The sequence below is a fragment of the Malaclemys terrapin genome, chromosome 11 (genome assembly GCF_027887155.1).
Source record: "Malaclemys terrapin pileata isolate rMalTer1 chromosome 11, rMalTer1.hap1, whole genome shotgun sequence".
In the NCBI taxonomy this organism is placed as follows: Eukaryota; Metazoa; Chordata; order Testudines; family Emydidae; genus Malaclemys; species Malaclemys terrapin.
Window position 1 is genome coordinate 16,856,608 of NC_071515.1, and position 20,698 is coordinate 16,877,305.

Consider the following 20,698-nt stretch of genomic DNA (forward strand, 5'->3'; position numbering starts at 1 on the left):
TGCAATGAAACAGGAAGATATTGCTTCAGAATTTCCCACCTTTGTGGACTGCTACTGAAGAGATTGTACATTTGCAGAACAGTTCCAAAGTAAGTAATTGCTTCCTTGCATGATTCAGCATAGTCAACACCTACAAGATTTAGAGTGTGGTTTCCACAGCTGGAGAAAATAGTTTGAATTATTCTCAAGCAGAACTGCTTGTACATCTTTGTACTTCCCAGCCTTATTAGATCCATTGTCCTAGGCTTGACCAATGCAGACTTGAAAATCTAACTTAAACCCTTCTAGAATTGCTAGTACTTGAGCAGCAATTTCTTTTCCAGTTTTTCTTGTGAAATTTCTAAAACAAAATAAACCTTTCTTCAACTGAAAGATTGTAGACAGCTCAAAATTTAACATCTCGAATAACCATAGTAGTCTGTTCCTTGTGAGAACAATCTGGAGTGGCATCAACAATGATTGAAAAATACTTGGCATTTCGAATCTCATCAAGAATTGTTGTTTGTGCAAATGACCCACATAGCTCAATAAACTCATTCTGTATGCGTATGGAGAGATAATGGACTTGCATGTGCTTTTGAGACTGTTGTGATTCTCGACCATGTTAACATGCTCTGATAAAAGTGATTCATGTTTGCTGAGGAGCTTAACTATGCCTAGAAAGTTTCCATTTGCACAATCACCAATATGTTGACTGGAACCAAAGAAAACCAATCCCCGCTCAGAAAGAAAAAGGATGACATTCAGGATGCGCTCAAGACGTTTTTTCCAGTTATTCATTTCTTTAGCGAGTTCAGTCAAGAGTGAATTCTCAACTGAACTTTCAGCTGATGCTGCCTTACTGGCTGATTTCCATGCAACATAGTTTTCTTTGTGTGACGTTGAACTCTCATGTGATGGTGTTCAGTCTTTCAACTTCCTCCAAACTCTGTTGATGTTCCATCCTGATTGATCAGAGAGAACTGATGCATTTGCAGCACTTTTGTTCAAAATGAAGCAGGGTGCACAGTACAGAGATTTTTTTCCATACTCCAGGATAACCAGTCTCTTGAGCAGGTCTCACCATTTGGAAGAGTTTTTGTCAGTAGACGAGTAGGGAAAGCTTGATTATCAGCATCTCGTGGAATGTTACTTGGAATTTCAAAATAACTAATTTGAAGAAAAGATTGCATTTGGGCAGCATTGCTCTTGTCAATAATTCCAATGTCAGTCACAGTCAAACCTGTAGTACTCATGACTTGCTCTTGCTGCATAAGATCTACATCTTCCTGTTGCTGTTGAGTTTCTTGATCATACACAGGATCTTCTGCTGCATCTGTTACTGTTGGCACATCTCTTCTTGACTACTGTCCTCGTGTTCAGGTATTGGCATTGAAATATCACCTGCAGTTGCGGAGTTTTCACTATCTGTAGCATTGTTTGTTGGGTAAGGTGCGTTTTCCAGTTGGAGAAATTAAGTTATTGGTTTTGAGCTCTTTGCTGCTGCTTCACTCAGTTGTTTTCGCCGTCTCTTGCTTGCGCCACTTTCAAATCTCCTCTTCATAGTGATCTATCTGGTTAATATGTAGCCTATCCACACTTGATATATTCTGCTGTAAATAAGTAGCTTATCTACACTTGAAATCTTCTACTGTAAACATGTACACAAATGCTGAATGGTTCACTGTCAAAGCTGAATCCCCACTCTGGCACTCCGAATGCAGAAGTGGGAGCCCGCAAGGATTTTAAAAATCAATACTTGCCACTCCAGACTTGTATTACACTCCCAAGGTTACAGCTTCTCTCTGAACTTGACTTGGTAAACGCTGCCACCACCCACATGCAAAAAAAAACAACCCTTTGAACCCAGGAAGGAGCACTTGGGAATTCCTCCTTGTGGCATACCCTCAAGCCCTTTCACTCCCCCACTCCAGGGAAGAGCTGAGAAAGAAAACAAAGGAAATTAGCTGTGGTTACCAGCTAATCAAACATGCACAAACCTCTTAGGACACCAAAAATCCAATCCTGTTCTTAAAAAAGGTAAATTTCCTTAAAAACAAAAAGGAAATTACATCTGGAACTTAAGCTTTTTGCTAGAGCTTAAAAGAAACTATTACAAAAATTAAGCACCCAAAATAGCTTTCTTGGGGGTTCAGCTTAAAGGTTACAAGCAAACAAAAGCATCAGGGGTTAGCACAGAGGAGATCCACAAGCCAAAATAAAGAATAAACCTGATTGCATTTATCTAAACGCTCCCTATCCAAATGCTTCCTTCTAGGTATGGAAGATAATTTTTTATACCTGGTTCAAACCTTGCACAGCATTTCTGCATACAGCATTGCTGCTCTGTTCCTGCAGCCCAGAGAACAACAAAAGGAAAGTTTCTTTCCCAATTTGAAAAGTTCTACCTTCCCATTGGCTCTTTTGGTCAGGTGCCCACTCCTTTTCTTCTACCTGTGGGCTTGTTAACCCTTTACAGGTAAAGCAAGCAGAGAACAGACCAAGAGGGATTTTACAGCTAACTGGCTGGCTGGGTGTCCATCAAAGGGAGCTACTCCCTCATTCCCCTTCATGTATCACATACTCAAATGCAGAAAAGACTTAAAATGAAGGAATACTAATTAAGAACACAAAATGAAACAGTCAGACAGGTTATTATCCTTATCACTGAATCAAAACGCAAGCAAGCAAGGTATAATAACAGGCTGAGCTGAAGACAAAGGGATGATATATATAGTAAACACAGACACGGATATAGACAAAGGGATAATGTTCAAAAATTTGAAACGTCTCCTCACAAAACTCACTGTACAAGATTGTCCTCACAAATTTTCACCTTGAATCTGGACCTATAGACTACGAAAGCCTATGATGATGTCCAAGCTAGGGTTCAACCAACCAACCAACCAACCAGTCACCTATTTTAGCTACCATATGGAAATGATAATAAAATAACACAAATAATTCCTTAGGCAACTAGATGTAAAACTATAAAGACTCTAAAATGTAACAATTCTCTACCTTTCAACACACACTTGATCCAGCACCAGCCACTAGTAGTGGTTTGTTTATATAATCCGCTGAGCTGAGAGGACATGTTCATCACGGTCTAATCGTGTGCCATCAGAACCGATATATTTTTATTAATATTTAGGAACATTTTGAACTCTGTAATATGACAAAGTCTATATCAGTTAACAAAAAAATTCTTTTTCCAAATCACATCTCTTATTTGCTTAAATTTGCAGCTCTAAGCTGAGCGAGTGTGTCACATTTTGGTCCGAGAGGATGTGCATAAAAACAAGTTGCAAAACTTATCAAATGCCAAAAAATTAACAAGTGTCTAAATTTGAGGTCTCCTTTGAGCTTGAGACCTAGGCCCAAATGGCCCTCCTGCCCCCCCCCCCCCCCCCCACCGGTCCTGAACGTCAAAATATAAATAAAACAATTGTGAAAATACTCCTTCCAAATATATGCATGTACATAACTGTCCTGAAATGCAAGTCCACGTACATACATACATTTTAACATTGTACACTTTTCTATGAATTTGGATTTTGTGGTGTGTAGTGGTGCAGGTGGCCCACTCCAGCAGGGCGGGGGCAGAAGCAGCCAGGGAGGCTGTGGAAACCTGCAGCTAATTAGGGCGAGGCTTGTTAGGAGCCAGATAGGAGGCAGCTGCTGGGGCAGCCTAGATATAAGGAGCAGCCCAGCAGAGCAGAGGGGAGTCTCTCCCTGACCAGCAAGGGAGGAGGACTGGCTTCCAGGGATAGCACCTGGGATAGAGCAGTGCTGGGCAAGCTCAGGGGAGCAGAGCGTGAGCTCTGGCCTGTGACCTGCTAGGCTGCAGGCTCCTGCCAGAAAGGGCCAAGAAGGTACAAGGGCCAAGGGGAAGTGGCCCAGGGACGATAGGCAGACAAGGGGAGAGAAGGAGGGTGGAGAGGCTGCCGCTAGAGGGTCCCTGGGTCAGGACCCAGAGTAGCGGGCGGGCCTGGGTCCCCCCCTTTGTACTGCACCTGGCCTCGGAGGAGCATGGCCAATACAGACTGCAACTTGCCCCTGAAGTGAGGGGCTAGACTTTGGGTTGTGGTTGGCCTCTGCAGCAGGCACAAGCTAAAGGACTGCCGTGACCCCCGGAAGGGGGGTGAGAAAGAAGTAGTGGGCACTGCCGGAGGGCAGTGTCCTGAAGAGGACACCGCCGAGTGGGGGAGCAATGCGGGTCCGAAACAGTGGAATAGAGCAGACAATGGGCAAGACACCACTCACAGAGGGTGCTCCAGAGCTGGACTGAACTAATTCCCGGAGCAACCAGCAGGAGGCGCCAGCGGTGGTGAGTCGGTGCTGTTACACGGTGGCATCTGAAGCAGGAACCCATTGAACTAGGCACTGTACAAAGACAGAACAGAAATTCTCTGCCCCAATTAACTTAGTCTTAAAGAATGCAACATTATTCTCAAGAAACAACAAGTACATGTCCTCTGCCATTAATTTTACTGTCAACTGATAAACATATTTCAGTGATATTTTTCACTTTAACAGCATCTCTTAAAAAGAAACTCTTTAGATACCAAAATCAAGGTAACAAAAATAATACTTAGAAAGTACATGGATCAGAGTTAAGGTTGTTGTGATGAAATATGGATTTCATTGTACTTGATGAGAATGCATGGGCTATGTAAGATTTGTGATGTCCTTAACTATTCATTTCCTTGCTCTTCTGTGCATGAATTTTGCAAATAATAAGATAGGTAGGGCTGGACAAAAAGAGTTTTAGCAAATAGATTTTTGTATTGTTCCAAAATTCATTTTTTGGGGGGGACTCAAACTATTCACAAATTCAGGTTGAATTCAATGAATAGTTTCCCCTTAAAAACAAATGAACAAACCTGTTTTTTTTTAATTGAAACACTAAGTTTTGACTTTTTTGTTTCAATTTTTTATTTTTAAATGCCATTTTGTTTTCCTATTTTGACTAATTAAAAATAACCCACAAAGGGTGAAAAACACCTGAAAATGGCTGAACCGAAACAAAAAGCTCAAAGTTGTTTCAAGTCAACTGAAATATTTTGGTTAATTAGAAATGACATCTGTTTGAGGTTTTTCATGCAACAAAAAGTTTTGGGGGATGGGAAAGGCAAACTTTCTGGTGTAATGAAACCAGATTGTGTGCTGGGTTTTTTGGTTTGTTTGTGAAGAGGGTGGTTCCATCTCCAAACGGAAGAATCAGCCATTCTGTCGTTAGAGCTGAGTGGTGAGCAAACGGTCATTCAGCCTCTCTCTTTTTAAATAACTTTTCTTTTGCTTTTGGAATTTCATTTTTTATGATGCCTCATATAACCTGTCAATGCTCAAGTCTCTGAATCTTCTCCCTGGGGAGCTTATTTAACATTTACGTTTGAATTATAAATATCTGACTATAAATGTTACAGGAAAACATACTTCTTATTCTAAAGCACTTAACCAATCCATTAGATTGCACTTCCATATATTTTTCACTACAGTCAATATATACATCCAGTGATTTACAACTTTCAGAGATGCTATTTCATTCTGGTTGCTAATAGATATGTGGCCCAAACAAGTAAAAAGTTCTCCAGTCTGGAATGGAAAACTTCTTAATGCAAGCTATTTTTAAGGACAAAAAGTAAAGGGGAATATGTAGCTACTGAATTTCTAATGTAGTTTTTTCAAAGGACTGTCTGAGGCCTCCGTTTTGCAAACCTTACATATGTGATTAACTTCATACATGCTTATGGATAATGCTAATTTACTGACTTTTTTTTTTTTGCCATGATTATGCTTCCTTTAGGGAAGTTTAAAAAATGTTATGATGGGGTGAGGGGAAACTTTTTGTCTCTGCTTTTCTATTCCACTCCTAGTGCTAAAGAAATGAATGTAACCATTTTTGACTAAACATTCCAAAAATTTCATCGCTCAGAGACCAGACATGGAAGACTTCTGCCTAAGCTCACAACATTTCAAAACGGTCACAACTTAACAGGGAGTGTTCAAATACAATAGGTTTGCCAACCTTAATTTATAGTGGCTTCTATGCACTTGAGCTACAATTCTTATTATATAGTGTTCACGGCTATTTGTATAGTTTAAAAAAATACTATAATATTCTAAGGAATCCTATAGTTTAATACCTCAAGACTACTCTTATAAGATTGAAATAAATGTGCAGATTAATTGGAAAAGTACCTCTCTTCTAAAAGCAATGTGAATGTAATATTTAGTTTGACACCCCTTTTTGCGGATGACTCAGTATTGTCTAGTCAGCCATCACGCATAGATGCAGCTTCCAGCCCTATGGGACAGCGTTGGTTGTACAGTCATATGCATTCTGTTACTTAATTTGGAACAAGACAAATATTTCCCTGAACTCCGGGCTTCTTAGTCAATAGCAAGAATATCTCCATTTATTATGGACTGGGTTTGACTTAGCTATTGTGCCTTTGTGTGTAATTTCCTAGGCTTTTTTAAAAAACAAACAATACGAATAAACAAATTCCATTATATGATATCATACTGACACCCACATTAGTCACCAGTAGGGTTGGAAGCTTTAGATCTACCACACAGAGCTCTGCCACCTGAGCTAATGAAGTAACTGATTGAAGTAGTAGGTTGTCATCCTCTGTGTGGACCAGCACTAAAGTGGGGTTGGGACACCTTGCCAGTGAATTTCACAGATATTTGTTGACAACAGAAGAATGGGGAGACTTGGGAATCATGGGTTCCATTCCAGCCTCTGGAAAGGAGTGTGCTGTAGGGGGTACAGATTCTTGTGACCATTTCCCCCCAACTTTTACCCCCTTCTTCCCTGGACGCTTCGACCTTTCCCTCTTGCAGTCCTGTTCTTCCCCTCATCTGGCTCCAGTCCCATTCTCCTCACTTAAGCAGTCTGTCTCCACTCCTCAGGTTCCTCATCTCTGTCCCAGTGTCCTTGCCTACCCTGTCCCAGTTTTCCCCAGCTCCCCATCTGACAAACTAGCAGTCCCAGTTTTCATTTCCCTCTATCAGGCTCCAATCTATCTCTTTCCCCACCCCGACCCTCCCAGGTCCTTGTCCCTCTCTATTCAATCTGCTCTCCCTCTATGTCCAGCTCTAATCTCCTGTGCATTTGAATCTGATAGCTGCTTCCTCCTCCTTATCACTGCCTGGGCATCAGCAAGAGAGCATTGAGAGCACAGCGGAGACCGTCTTCCTGTTCTCCATTCCACTGCTTGCTCCTGGCATAACATAAAATTGAGCTGCAACTGCAGGGAACCTTCTATTTGATCCCTTGCAGCCCTGGGCAGGAGGCTCCACATGGAAGGAATCTTGGGAGAATTGAGTTGAAACTCTAGCAAGCCTGTGACCACGTATGAACTGTGATTTCCCCCCTCCCCCCCCAAAAGCTTGTAACTGTCAAATTGGGGTGGATTCTAACAGGGATGACAAAATGCAGATCTCTGATACAAACTCCACCCTGCAGCTAGAAGTGAAGTCTCTGATAAGCTCGTGCGCCCCCATGCTTTGGTGAAAAGGAAAGGTCAGTGGGAATCTTTAACATGAGCCAAACACTTTCCCCGAGCCTCATTCTCGGATACAACTGAATCGTTGTGGCTGAAATTTTCCAAACCATTTCAGCCCAAGGCAAGCACCTGACAGAAAATGTCAGTCCCAATGGTTGAAGTTTGGTAAAGTTATAAGCAACTGGAAATAGGGTCTTATCGTGGGAAGCGTTGGGTCATTTTAATAATGGTGGTGCTACCAGTTCTGCTGGTAGTGTACCATAGCAACAGGTCCTTTGCTCATGTCTGCTCCCCTGTCCCCCATACCCAAATGTCCTAATATTCACTCCCCTTCCTTTTTCATGTTATTTCCCCTCCCACCACCAACTCCATTAAGTTTGGATGTTTGCTTCCTTTCTATCTGACGCCCACTCCACCAATCCAATGATTCCAGACTGTGAGCTGCACTGCAGAGAGCACGTGTCTCTTGACGTTATTAAGGTTTCCTGTTTGGTACTATTTACCCCCAGCTGTCGGGAGGAAGAGGAAAAGTCCCCTAACAGTCTGCATCTGAAACTGTTGCCATTGCAGTATGTCAGCAGGCATAAAGCATTCCAGCTTCCTCCGCCTGTGACCACCAACGGTGGGGGAGCGGAAGTGGGACCTTCTGAGTGAAATGGACTCTCTGTCATGCGTCTTGTGTCAAGGTTACAATACTGTCAGAGCTTCCGTTGAAATGGAACTCTAGTCGATTAACAAATTGGCTGGAGTACTTTAAACGTCCTCCCTTTGTTTCCTGGTGTGTTTTGTCAGAACAGGGAGGATTAGGTAGTTGAGAGAAGTTGTCCTCCCCATTAATGAGTCTTTCAGAAGAAAGATCTCCAGATTTAAATTAGCAAATAGAATATCGATTGGATGCAGCTTTGGTGGGAAGGAGCAACAATCGTGTCTCTTGAGGTTCACCTTTCAATGACCATTAATAAGAACCCCACCCGAGGGAAAGGGGCGAGCTTGAGCTCATTAACCTTTGCTGTAAAAAGAAGGTTCCTTTCCTCAGTATAATTTAGAAAACACCAATCAGAATGACACTATGAAGCATTAAGGTGCCTCTAGAGGCACATGTGGACACACAATGAGGTCCGGGAGGAAGAGAGGTTCGTTTGAATGACTGCACTTTATCACTTTTTGAAACAAACCCACAGATACTCTATTTTTTAGTAATGGTTTTTTTTTCATATTCAAACAACATTCAGCCATTAGTTAGAGACCAATGAAAAGTAATAAAAGCAACCCAGGTTTCCAGAAGGCATCCTACTTAGGACAAATTCTGAGCTGTTTATTTCCTTCCTGGGCCATGATTTGAACTAACACAAGTGGTGGTCCCAGAGCCATCCTACAAGACTAGAGGTCAGTGTTCTAAACTAATTAATTGTTTGTTTCACATAATAGTGCAGCCATAAGGGAAAATCTTCATGCCCCTGATGGAACCTAAGATGTACTGGAGTTTTTGTTGTGATTGTTTCCCAACACACATGGCAAAAATGCGTATCTTCAGTCTGGATGACTTCTCTTAAATTACAGCAAATGACAAACAGAACAAAGAGACTCACTGGAATTTTATCTTTTTAGACTTTCATCATGAAAACACTAAAGTGTTTGAGAAACTTAACACATCATTAGTCTCCAGTACTTCTATGAACTCAAGGAATGTCTAGTTACTCAGGGTTGCAGGATTGGGCTTCTGCGCTCAGATTCTCCATCTTAAATATCTTAAGAGCTCTGCTCCTTAAACAGGGAGACAGACTTCTAGTTAGTCCATATAAAGATGGACAGTACACAGAAAATAGAATTCCGTACCACAGTTCTATAAATAATTTGCAGCTAAATTAGAAGCATTTTTTACCAGTGGAAACTGATGACATCTGAGAGTGAGGCAGTAAAAGTGGCACGTGAAGGAATTTTCAGGCCTGTAACGATCCTACAGTATCTGACTCAAGGACCTTAAGGAACCTTCATTGCCTTTCTTATTTAATTTTTTGATTATTCAGTGTTGAAAACAACTTGCTTAACAAAATGTCTCCTCCACCTGCCCATGCTGTACAAAATGCAATTGTCAGAAAAGTGAATTTGTAAAATGGTATGTAGTTACTTTTCCCCCCAGTAATTTCCAGAGTTAATTTTCTCAGTTTCCCAGTCAGAAGATGTTCCATGCCAGCACTACAAAATCAACCTGGGGAGGGGAAGAATTCATTTGTAGTGTGTTTACCTCTTACAACATCACTGCTAATATAAATTCTGCCATTGGAAGTTAACAATTGTGTTGATATGTCTATCTTGCTTATGCAAAGTGTGACAAAGTTCCTCCTCTATCTTGGTGGGTCCTGCGCTTATTGGCAGATTTTCTTGCCTCAGAGATTCACCATGTGGGTTGGGGAACAGCCCAGAGACCTTCCCCTCTGGAAAAACCACAGTCCAGGTCAATTGGGAGGTTTGGGGGGAACCTGGGCCTGCCCTCTACTCCAGGTTCCAACCCAGGGCCCTGTGGACTGCAGCTGTCTATAGTGCCTCACCACAGGACCTTCCTCCTGGTGTCTGATAACGCTTGTGCTCCTCAGTCCTCCAGCAGCACACCCTCTCACTCTCAGCTCCTTGCACCCCTTGCTCCTAGCTCCTCACACTTGCACCACAAACTGAAGTGAGCTCCTTTTCAAACCCAGGTGCCCTGATTAGCCTGCCTGCCTTAACTGGTTCTAGCAGGTTCCTGATTACTCTAGTGCAGCCCCTGCTCTGGTCACTCAGGGAACAGAAAACTACTCATCCAGTGACCAGTATATTTGCCCTCTACCAAACTCCTGTGCGTCCCACCCCGATACGAAGTGGTGGGACCTTCTGCCACCCCGAAGCCCATCGGGGACATCAGTTGGCGGCTCCTTCATGGAGCCGTGAGCACGGGCGTGTACTTGGAGTGGTTTACCCCTATCCCAGACACCTGCCCCTTTTGCGGTGTGAGGGAGACCCTGGCGCATGTTTACCTGGAGTGCGCCAGGCTGCAGCCCCTATTCCAGCTCCTCACGGATATTTTGTTAAGATTTTGGTTGCACTTTTCTCCTCACCTTTTTATTTATGCACTCCCTATCCATCGCCCCACAAAGTCACGGGACCTCCTGGTCAACCTCCTCCTGGTCCTAGCGAAACTGGCCATCTATACAACCAGAGTGAGGAGGTTGGCCGATGGAATCTCCTGTGACTGTGGGGCCTATTTTAGGTCCTCTGTTCATTCATGTATCCGGGCAGAGTTCCTCTGGGCGGCGTCCGCTGGCTCCCTTGATGCCTTCGAGGAGCAGTGGGTGCTGTCCGAGGTTCTCTGCTTGGTGTCCCCGTCTGGTTCGCTTCGTTTGACCCTTTGACCTCACTCCTGCCCCTGTTCTTTTATTAGTTGTCCCCCGTAATTTTTTGGTCTCCAGGTCCTGTGGCGCCCCCCCCCCACCACCACCCCTGTTAGGCTGAGGGGGATCCTTTAGCAATGAGCGGGCTTTGCTCGCCCACTTCCTGGATCCCAATAGGACCAGACTCCTGTACCCCACTGGTCTGGGTCTGTCACAAGAGTTACATTGGCTCTTCAGTGCTGTTAACAGGAGTAGATGTGTATTTGTCAGTAAAGTAAGCAGATATGACTCAAAGACACACAGGGAGAAGATCATCTGTGCCAAAGATGAAAATGTGTTTTTTATTGACATTTTTTCAGACTAAAATTGCTGTTTAAAGTGCAGTTACAGTCAGAACACTGTCTAAAGGGCAACTCAGTGTTCCACATTTAAATGTCTTCAATTATTTTTTATTTAAAATTCACTCACTTTCCAGTTAATGGAATTTTCTTTTTCAAATGCCACCCCTACAAATTCACCTGGCCAGTAAAATAGATTCCCCTCAGTTGCTATAAACTATGGTGGACCTCCATGGACATCAGCAGAGCTGTGATGATCTATACCAGTTGAAGATTTGGCCCTGCAACTGAAAAAGCAATATATGTGTGCATGGCGGTAGGTTGGACATCCCCTTAAGTCCTTGGCATCAATTCAGAGATGATATGAAGTTGTGTAAATAACTCTTACACTAACTTACTCATGTAAGGGAATCTAAACAGATGTCACTTGACTTCCACAAAGCAGGAAGATGCAAGTCAAAATAGTCCTTCTTAAATTTACACCTTTCTGCATCCCTCCCCACCCCTCAAGAGCTTTGTAAGTCCGGTTGTCGGAAGAATCAGAGGGATGGAGCTCTGTGCTCCCTCTATTGGGGAGAAGGGGAAAAGCTAGACCCTCCTGGCATTATTTACATCTTATTTAGCCCTAATTCCACCTACTGAGATTTGTTGTTTTAGATGGTATTTATCCTAAATAGATAATTTAAGGAGATGATAAATAATTATCCTTACTGTCTAATGGAAGGGCATTGGAACTGAGCGGGAAATACTCTGGGTGAGGGGTCACCATAACTTTACTAGAAAGAACTTTGCATAATGAAGCTTGGGCACAGGAAAACAGAATGAGAAAGAGCTGTGGTTGGAAACGAGGAGTGCTCACCTAGGGTGTACGGAGTCCATCTTGCTCTGGCTTCTCCATCTGGAGATCCTGTGCCCTGCATGGTGGGATCTACAGGATGGCTGCACCATTGGCAATGGCAGGGCGGGACAGAAAAGAGCTGACTCCGTGACAAGGCCCAGTGGAGCAGTGGTGATGGCATCTGGCATTTCCTAACTTTCAAGTGCTTAACTTTGCAGCCTTAATAAGGTTCTTTTAACAAAGGGTATGTGGGTTAGGGGATGGGAGGTAGGGAGAGATGTAGGCAGAGTACCAGAAAAACTTCCTGTCTGTGATCTGTACAAGAGCCTTTTCAAGGGAAGTGGTGGGATCTCTGTCATTTGGAATATTTAAAACCTGACTGAACAAATCACTGGAGAATATATCTTAGGGAATAATCCTGTATTGGCCCTTGGCAGATTGGTGGGGTGTGACCCAATGTGCTTATTCTATCTCTAAAGTCTACGACTGAGCATTATCCCCATTTCACAGAGTGGGGAAGTGACTTGCCCAGCATCACGCAGTGAGCCAGAGGCAGGAGCACAACCCAAGCGGACTGCTCCATTGTGTTTAGAAGACAGGGAGCAGACAGGAAGTGGAGATGATATCACTAAGACTGGGGTTGGGAGCAGGGAGCTGATCGGGGACAGTTCACGATAGTGGGCAGAGGTGCCTTGGGGAAGATTCTGCAGAAGAGTTTGTGTGTGCAGGTTTGACTGCCTCTGTTGAAGATAAACAGGGGTTGTGTAGGTTTTGCCGAAATATAAATTAAATTACATGCAAAAAATACCCTGATTTGGTGGCCCTGATTTCTGAATCAATGGGAAATGGATTTTGGAATTTTCCAATTTGCCTTCAAAGAGCTGCAAGTTATCAGTGCCTCTGAAATCCCAGCCACTTCTCAGATGCCTAAACATAGGCCAGACCCAGGCCATCAGTTTTAAAGCAAAACTCATTGATTACCATGGGGACTTCTGCTTAAAGATTGGAATGATTCTGGCCCTATAGATTTGGGTGCCTAATTACGGGTACCTCCACTGTACCAGCCTTAGTTGTTTTCACCTCCTGGCCACTGTTTCTAATGCAATCCACATTGGTTATGACTGAAAAGGTTGTCTGATGACAGGCTGGGGCTGACGAGCAGCGGTGGGGCAGAGTGGGAAAGATGACTTAGCCACTGCTCATGTTGTACCAGTTCTTTGGATATAAATAGGCCTCTCCAGGACTCGCTCTCCACTGCTTTTTATAAGCACTAAATTCAAAAAGTAAATTGAAGGCATAAGATAAATGCCAACCTCCAGCCTCTGCAAGCTGCATCTGTCTCTGAATTGCAGTTGGCAAAACTGCCTGGCACAGTGGTGCTCATAGAAACAATAATAAAAAGGACGGCTGGATTTGTAGAATCAACTGGAGATTTTCATTTCCTGCCTTTTGACTGAAACTTTCTCCCTTCTGTATCTATTATCCTCTATGCGTGTGACTCCCATTGACATTCATAGGAGGTGTTTATGCTTCAACTAGAGATTTGAATCCTGGATAGGAAGGAAAATCAGCGGGTGAATTTTCTTTCCTTTGCTCTCAAGAGAGTTGCCGAGGGTAAACTGGGCCAGTGTCCCAACATAATCTTTATTTATTTCCCCCAAAATGGTTGGTATGCGTGATTAGAAGATTGCACTTGAGGGTTAGGGGGTTTGTGAGCCTGCTTCCAATGCTCGTTTCAGTCTTTAGCAGAAGAGAAATTGCATAACACTTACAATTGTTAGTCTTGATTAAAACCACACAACCTGAAGCCAAAGAAGGTCTCCTAGGTCATCTAGGCTGTCACTTTGCCTCTGCAAAATTGTACAAGGACCAATTAGTGGCTCAATTGATGCCAAAATTAAAGGGCTTATCGACCTTTTTTCAAAGATTTTATCTAATTTTTTTTTTCAGGAGCAAAGCATCAACATTAGCATAAGATGACAACCACCTGAAGTTGCCAGGGCTACATATACAACCACTGATGCTGAGACACAACTAATAAGCCCTCACACTCACTTAGAGTTTGCCTATATGCAGGGCCGGCTCTAACATTTTTGCTGCCCCAAGCAGCAACAACAACAAAAAGGCCCCGCCATAACACCCCCCACCCCCCCCCCAGCGCCGCCCCGCCGAACCAAAAACACCCCCCCAGCACCGCCCCGCCGAACCAAAAACAACCCCCCCCCCGAGCGCCGCCCCACTGACCCAAAAACAAACAAACAAAAAAAACCCAGTACCACCCCGCCGAACCAAAAACAACCCCCCCGAGCGCCGCCCCGCCGAACTAAAAATAAAAACAGCCCCCCCAAGTGCCTCCCCACTGAACCAAAAAAAAAAATAATGCCCCCGATTACCGCCCCGCCGAAACAAAACAAACAAAAAAACACCCGAGCGCCGCCCCGCCACCCCTTGATTGGCCACACCTTACAAGGTGTCACTCCAAGCACGTGCTTGGTCGGCTGGTGCCTGGAGCTGGCCCTGCCTATATGAACACTTAGTTTGCAGCAAGCTGGTGTATAAAATCTACCTGGTATTAGCCTGCCATGCACAAGGGTATGCCAATGCTGCAGTCAGACACCTGCACCTGGCCAGGGCCAGTTGACGAAGACTTGTGGGGTTTGGGCTGCGGGCTGTTTCATTGTTGCGTAGACCTCCAGGCTTGGGTTGCAGCCTGACCTCTGGGATCCTTCCACCTCGCAGGGTCCTAGAGCCCAGACTCCAGCCCAACCCGAAAGTCTACATTGCAACGGAACAGCCCCGCAGCTCGAGTTGACTGACACAGGCCAGGTGTGGGTGTCTACTTGCAGTGTAGACATACCCTATGTGTCCATGTGGGCCCTACTGCTGTTTGTTAAAAGATCTGTACTGCAAAGTAAGGCAGATCAACGTGCACCTTGGAGCTTTTAGTGCGTGGCAGTGGTGTCCATCCAGACACTTAGTGCAGGGCGGGCAGGTGCGAGGTAGACTTACACCCCTGCTTGCTGAAAGCTAAGGCCATGTCTACACAGCACTTATGACTGCAAAGCATTTGTCGCTCAGGCATGTGAAAAAACCAGTCCTCTGAGCGCCATAAGTTTTGCCAGCATAAGCGCTCCTGTGCACAGCGCTGTGTTGGTGGGAGATGCTCTCCCGCTGCTTGTCCAGCTGGTTTTATGATGTCGATGGGAGAGCTCTCACTCCTCGGCATAACACGGCTACAGGAACAGGCTTACAGCGGCACAGCTGTATCGGGACAGTTATGCTGGTGTAAGCTTGTAAGTGTAGACATGGCCGGAGTGTTTATATAGACAAGCCCTCAACGTGCTCCAAGACTAAGTACAGGCACTTCATCTAATTACAGTGAAGTTGTGGAACAGGGATGATATGTTATCTTCCTGATTCTCACAGTGGAGCACTCAGATGAGCAGGCAAATTGCAGCATTTAGCCTGTTACAGAACTAGTCGACCATTTCTGAGTTGTGGGAGATGTGCTTAATTCCCATTAAGTCATGTCAGGGTTAAGGATATATAGCCACATCACTTATCAATGGGGGAACAGACCCTTAAACAACATAGAAAGCACCATAGATCCCAGAGATTCATAATTCCCTCTAGCAACTGGTAGTGGGCTGTGTAACTGTTCCATTAACCACTCTGGCTCCATATCGATGGGAGAAGTTGATGTAAGCAGAGTCAGGATGAGCTCTACCCTGACATCTGGTGGTGAATTATGGGCGAGTGTGGGAAAGAACTCCAAGGGCTGATCTTGTTTGCATAGGCACACCCACCCGCCTGGCATGAAACAACAGCAACTGAAAGTGGTTACTTTGGCTGGTGTGGGATCCCCAGTCTTCTCTGTTATTGGGGCAGGAAGAATAAAGTTTTGTTACCTTGATTCTGTGAATCAAGGCCAGCGGAACTGTTGTATGACAGAAGGACTGAGTGAGTCCTTCACCATTACCTAAGTAGCACTTGCTTGACAAGGGGCATGGGTTACAAAACCCAGTGAATTGAGAGAGGTTGGGGGCAGGTATTTGTACCTGGTGGTGTGGGTGCCTTTTCAGAGCCTGAAACACCAATTGCACCTCCTCCTCTCTCCACTGTTGAACGTCAGAGCTAACTTTGATTCCATTAGAAGTCTAGTTACAGGCTGCTGAGCTGAGTTCACTTTAGGCCAATAGTGCACCAGCACTGGGGCTCCCCTATTACTAGCTGAAATCATAAAAGAGCTAAAGTTACCAAGAGCTGAGATCACTGAGGCTGTGTTAACTAGTGGGGGAGCCTGAAGCTATATTGCTAAGCGGCTGGCGGAGCAGCTAGCAGAGTGGAGCCGAGCGTGGACGGTTGGAGCGGGGCTGAGCAGCTCACAGGTCGGTGAGCGGAGCGGAGTGGCTGGAGGAGCAGCTAGCAGGGCAGAGCGGAGCCTTGTGGGAGCAGCCCAAGGGACAGCTGAAGTGGAGTGGAGCCGAGCAGCTCCCAGGTCGGTGAGCGGAGCAGCTGCCAGAGCAGTTCGTGGGACGGCAGGAGCGGCTCACGGGACAGCGGGTGGAGTGGAGCGGCTCGTGGTGAAGGCTGCGGCGGAACCCCACGGAGAAGCAGCCAGTCGGCCTCGGATCACATAAGGTGCCCCTTAACACCCTGCGCGCCCCACCCTTTTGAACTCTGGGGCTGCACTGACCAGGGACAGAGACTTTGGGAGGTTGTTGGACTTTTGGGACTTTGGTGATTCTTGGGTTGCTGGACCCAAGAGACTTTGGGGTTGTTGGACTTTTGGGACTTTGGTGATTCTTGGGTCGCTGGTTTCAAGAACCAACGGGAAAGGACACGCCCAATCTGCTGGGGTGGGTCTTCGCTCATGGTTTGGTCTATGAACTCTAGTTGTGGTGTTTTCCCAATTTAATGCTATGTCATTTACCTCATGTTATTAAACATTTTCTGCTACACCGAGGCTCTGTGCTTGCGAGAGGGGAAGTATTGCCTCTTTGAGGCGCCCAGGGGTGTGTGTAAGATTTTCCCAGGTCACTGGGTGGGGGCTCGAGCTGATTCTGTGTCATGCTGTTGGGAAGGGACCCCTATGTACTGAACCCGGCCCTTGCTGCTATCAACTGGCCTGGCAGAAGGGTTACATATTAAACAAATTTTAGAAATTGATATTGAGCAGCTTCAGTGTACATGATTAGCGGTTTCAAAGGGCTTGCAAAGCCACATTTAACCAGATTATCCCCCATCCACGCTGACAGCAAAATGTCAGTCAAATTAAACCATTTTACATAAACTTCTCCTATCACAGCCTTTTCTGTAACGCAGATGGGTCTTAGGACTTTAACCCAGATCAATGCTAGTGCTTAAGGGAACTGACCGGTAAAACCAGCTTGTTGTACATGAATAGGAATCTTTCTCAGCTGTTCCAGGTGCCTACTGGTTAGCAAATGCATCTATTTTTTTCTGCAAGTTGTCTCTGCAAGGCTAGCCTAGTGTACAGAAGCAACAACATGCATCGTTCAGTGGAGCCAGCAGGTCTAACTTAGCAAGTAAAGAGGATTCCATTTTTATGGTCACTTTCAAAGCAGTATTGTGATTTTTAAGCATGAGCCCAGCTGAACCAGGGCCAGTGTATGATTCCTTAACATGGTTTGGTTCTGCAAGCCCAATGTGTATTATACTGTGGTAAAGGCACAGAGTGTCAACACATGAAATAGGGAGTGTACATGGGACTTGAGTGTACCCCCTCCTGAGATGGCACCACTGCGTTTGAAATCGTTCTGAGCAGCTATAGTTCTAATGAGCTGCATGTTGTCTAATTTCACCATGTGACTGTAAGACCAGCTTGAGCTAGGGAAATCCAAGACGTGGTGGAGGCTGATCTCTTAAGGCAGGCACTGGCGGGAAGATGAGCTGAAGGGTATGAAGGAAATCCAGATCATTCTGGGCAAAAGCTGGAATATAGCACACAGCCCATGTGGTGTGACTGTGCTCTGGGGCTGTCCATAAAGGCTAAGAGAGGAAGGAATCCACCAGTCCATGTCAACACAAGCTTAAAATGTGCTTTCCATGAGCACTTATGCAAGTAAGACGTGATGTGATGGCAAATTCACACAAAATGGAGGGGCAGGAGCCTGTAGTACAGCTGGCCAATGAGGCCAGGAGATAGGCAGGTCCTGCATGCTACACTACACTGCAGGCTTGGCATCCTTTGCCATGGTTAGTCACACACAGGAAGGTATGATCAAGGCAGGAGTCCCAAACCTGGATACAGCCGCGGCTAGCTCAAAATATATTATTGCGTAGGTCCATCATAAAAGCTGCTGTGTCTGGGCGGGGGAGGGGGAGAAACATGTTAAATCTGGCCTCAAGAAGCTACATGTAAATACGTCATTTAAAAGGACTAGGGGAGGGGGAATAAGGGAAAAGTGTAAAACCTGCCACGTGCGGTAGGTTTGGTTCAACATAGCATTCCTTTTCCTGCTGAGTAAACTCCGTCAAACTGTACTTTCCCCATGCAGACTGCAGCCTCAGGTAGGCATAAATGGCCACATTGTGAGCCCCTTTATAATGAAATAGCAACTGTTTGCCCTCTGAGACATCACCTTTTTCAGAGGCAGAGAAATATTTTTACAAGCTAGAACTGAGCACTGCGTATGTGTGTCTTACTGGCTTTCCAGCTTCATGTGTATGTACATGGAGTAATTCTACTTTAGAACATGGAATACATGTTACAGGCATTTGTTCATAGGTGTGACTTCTGTATGCATTAGGGAACACACAATGACTTATCATAGATCTGTTTATTGTGTTGTGATAGCACTTGGGCAGTCATGGACCATGGCCCCATTGTCGTAGATGCTGTACAAAGCAGAATAAAATGTGTTCTCTGTCCCCAGAGGATTTAATGCTCTTCTATCTTTGTTTTTTGTTATAGCTATGCCATCAGTAGCTGTCCATCATTTAATGCTGAATTATCACAGAATGCGGCTGGCATTCATTCTTTCCAGTTAGACTGTGTCTGAAAGATACCACTATGATTAATGTTGTGGTTGTAAATACCAAAGGAAGTGGTGATGGTTTGTCACTTGCAAAATGGGGCTGATAACCTTTTGTGGCCATCCATCTCTCCTCTGCTTTTGGAAGAATTGCTTCCATTATAAACAGCTGGAGACTTCTACTACAAATAGGCGCAGTCGTATAATGTATTTGCCAATAAACTATGTGAAAATTGTTGGGGCAAAAACTCATCCAATACAGTCTTTGCAGAATATTACTCAATCATCTATATGGCTGGATGAATAACAAAAAAATGCTGTGGACACATTTATTTGAAGAAATGCTGCCACCTGTGGAGTGAAATGTGACCGCAGTTTAACAGTGTCCAGCAACATTACATGCTTGATAAAGTAGGAAGATGGAGAATATCTTGCCCAATTGAACGACGGGGGGGAACTACAAGGCGCTTTTGCTGCTTTGTAGGATTTTGACAAAAAAAATGCTCAGGGTCCCGTCTTTTTGGATATTTCTCTGGCGATATGAAAATGCTTCAATCTTTTATACAACTTCACCCCAAATTAACTTTCTCTAGGCTCGGTTTGTATTTTTCTCAAATAATCCTGGAAGGTTTAGCCAATCTTAATAAAGTGATCTACAGAGAGTTATTGGATCATCTGAAAGGCAAGCTAAACTGCATGTCTTAGCCATTGACATGCGGGAATGCTTTTCAAATGAAACCCCCTCCAACTAAGCCTTCCTCTTGCTTGATAAAGACTGTAAGGTCAGTATTTGAGAGTTTAGCTACAAGTAGCTACCATGCATGCAAACAAAATCAATAGAGAAACAATGTGCTTTTTCCTAGGAAGTAACTTTCTAATCTATCTAATTTTTAATGATAGTTTGTGGGTAGTAAGGCTTGAAAAATACTGCGTGGGAGCAAAACGCTTCAATACAAACAAATTATCAAAAGTGCTTTAAATTGGCAAAATTGCACCTAGTTCCACCTCTTATTATTCAGTTTCTCTTCTGACTGGAAAAATGCAGCCTGATTTCAATTGACATAAAAGATATCTTTCCCAATGGGAAACTCTGACAAAATTATCTGTGCAGCCAATGAAATAGTACAAGTGTTTGGTACATTCTTCTTGAGATCCATAATCTCTTCTGTTAAAATGTGTCTCTAACATGAAAGTAGGTGGCCCTGGATGTCTTCTTGGATGCCTATGTAACCCACACACCTCCTAGGTGTGGTATTCTGGCTCATCTGTGGCACCAAGATTAATGAGTCTGCTCTACAGCCTTGGCTAACAGGCAGTTGGCTTTTAGCTCATGTGGTAGAGGCTCATGCACTAAGCTTTAGAGGTCCCAGGTTCAATCCTACCCGCTGATGAGTGGCATCTGTCAGCTTTACACCTATTCTCTGCATGTCTTTTTTTTTTTTTTCCCCTCTCCTCATAGGAGGTAGACCCCCAAATAAACTCCATTTATTTAATGGATATAAGAGAAATATTCAAGATCTACAAACAAGGGTTCCTTTCACTATCACCAGTTTTACACTATCTCAAATTACTGCTCATTCTCAACAGTATATTTGAGAGGAAAACCTGGCCTCAAGTTTGGTTCGCTGTCTGCGGGCCAGATCCTCAGATAGTTTAAATC